This window comes from Hevea brasiliensis, chromosome 6 (assembly GCF_030052815.1).
Source record: "Hevea brasiliensis isolate MT/VB/25A 57/8 chromosome 6, ASM3005281v1, whole genome shotgun sequence".
NCBI classification, from domain to species: domain Eukaryota; kingdom Viridiplantae; phylum Streptophyta; class Magnoliopsida; order Malpighiales; family Euphorbiaceae; genus Hevea; species Hevea brasiliensis.
In genome coordinates, this window is record NC_079498.1 from 82,684,385 (window position 1) to 82,686,694 (window position 2,310).

At 40.4% G+C, this 2,310-nt stretch overlaps 1 non-coding gene across 1 annotated transcript; it reads left to right on the forward strand.

The window, feature by feature from the left end:
* The first annotated feature begins 2,003 nt into the window (after positions 1 to 2,003).
* On the forward strand, positions 2,004 to 2,110 carry LOC131181248 (small nucleolar RNA R71). The gene has a single exon (XR_009149874.1). It is a non-coding gene; the product is annotated as a small nucleolar RNA R71 (small nucleolar RNA).
* Positions 2,111 to 2,310: the final 200 nt, after the last annotated feature.

Consider the following 2,310-nt stretch of genomic DNA (forward strand, 5'->3'; position numbering starts at 1 on the left):
CCTAAGCACTCTTAGCAATTTTTCCTCTTATATTTTAGATAGACTAGCATTAATAATAATAATAGGATATTTAGAATTTGAGTGCAGAAATGCATACCTTAGCGTAAAGGGAAGAGGTTTGAGTTTTACCTGTTTAGAATTTTTCTCCGGATTGCTTTTGGTTTGTTTCTCCTTCAGCTCTTCTACCTTAAAAGCTTCAGCCAAGGGTAGGAGTGGATGAGCTGCTAAATATTATGCATAGGCTACTATTTCTATGTTCTCATCATTTGCTATAAGGTTGTGCACAATGCATGCTTCAAGAGGACCTTCAGGATGGGCCTTATGAAATTCCTCCTCTATTTGCTTGTCAACTATGTCAACTTTAAGGCATTCATCAGGTTCAAATTTGTGCTTCATTGTGTCAAACAAGTTGAATTCCACTTCTTCATCCCCTACCTTAAGAGTCAGTTGCTCGTTTTTGACGTCTATGATTGCTCCGACGGTTGCCAAGAAAGGTCTTCCCAAGATTATGGGGATTTGAACATCCTCTTCCATCTCAAGGACAACAAAATCAACTGGAATGAAGAATTTGCCTACCTTGATAGGAATATTCTCAAGTATTCCCACAGGATATTTAACAGACCGGTTAGCCAATTGCAGTGAAATTGTTATGGGTTTCAGTTCTTCGACTTCTAGCTTTTAGCTAATTGATAAAGGCATTAAACTCACACTTGTCCCAAGATCGTAGAGGGCTTTGTCTATTTTCTTGTCGCCAATGAGACAAGGTATGGTGAAGCTTCCTAGATCTTTTAGTTTTGGAGGCAGTTTGTTTTGCAGTATGGCGCTGCATTCCTCTGTTAAAGCAAGTCTCATAGTTTCCAGCTTTTTTTCTTTGAAAGAATTTCATTAAGGAATTTGGTGTAGGATGGCATCTGAGAGAGTGCTTCAGTGATGGGGATGTTGATATAAAGTTTTTGTAAAACTTTTAAAAACTTCCTAAACTGCTTATCCAATTTAGCTTTTTGGAATCTTTGAGGAAAAGGTAGAGGAGGTTGATATGGCTCTGGTAGCTTCTTTTCCTTCCTTGTTTCCTCTCCTAATCCTTCTTGGCTTCTTCCTCTTTCTTCTCTGCTTGGATTTTAGATTGTTCAGAGGTTTCCTCTGTTAGCACTTCCTCTGACTGTTCTACAATTCTTCCACTTCTCAATGTAACTGCTTTACAATGCTCTTTTGGGTTCATCTCTAGTTGACTAGGCAGTTTACCAGTGGCTTTGCTTGAAGAGGTTGCATGCTGAGCAATTTGATTTTTAAGCATCTTGTTGTGGGTGGCGAGTTGGTCCATTCTGAAAGCTAGTTGTTTGATCATTTCATTTTGCTATTACTGTTTTTCCAGGAAGCTTTCCATCATGGATTCCATAGTTGACCTTGATTCATGCCGTTGGTTCTGAGGGAGTGGCAGTGGCTGTGTAGGGATTTGTCCCTTGTTCTGAAATCTAAGGGGTGCAAGTGGTCTGTACCCTTGCTGTTTGTTTATTGGCTGATTCTGAGAATTTGACCATGAGAAATTTGAGTGGTTCCTCTAACCAGGGTTGTATATATTTGAATATGGGTTGTGGCACTGTCTCTGGTCAAAGTTCCCTCCATTATTCACATAGTTCGTCTATTCTGTGAGGAGTTCATTTAAGCTATTGTACTCTGAACTCATGTATCCTCCTCCATAGCTGTCATCATGTTGATTGTTCATACCTATAGCATTGGCCTGCATTTTATCAAGCCTCTTTGTGAGCTGGTCAAATTGAGCATTTATCATGCTTAGGGCATCCACTTCTAGGATTCCTACTGTTCTCCTTGTATTTCCCCTTTCATTTGACCACTCATAGTTGTGATATGCGACCCTCTCCAGAAGTTCAAGCGCTTGATCCACTGTTTTCTCCATCAAGTCACCTTCAGCTGTTGAATCTACTGTGCTCCTTGTAGAGGGTAGTAGCCCATTATAGAAGTTCTAAACCAGGAGCTAATCTTCTATGCCATGGTGCGGGCGTTCTCTTTGTAGGTCCTTATATCTCTCCCATGCATCATAAAGTGATTCACCTTCCCTTTGCCTAAAGGTATTGAGTTCAACTCTCAACTTTGCAGTCTTTATAGTTGGGAAGTACCTTGCTAGAAAAGCTTGTGAGAGGTCCTCCTATGTGGTGAATGTTCCAGCTGGTTGAGAAAGTAACCACTTCCTTGCTCTATCTCGAAGGGAAAATGAAAATGCTCTAAGTCTTATGGCTTGATCAGAGACCCCATTCATCTTAAATGTGTCACAAAGGGCAAGAAAGCACTGGA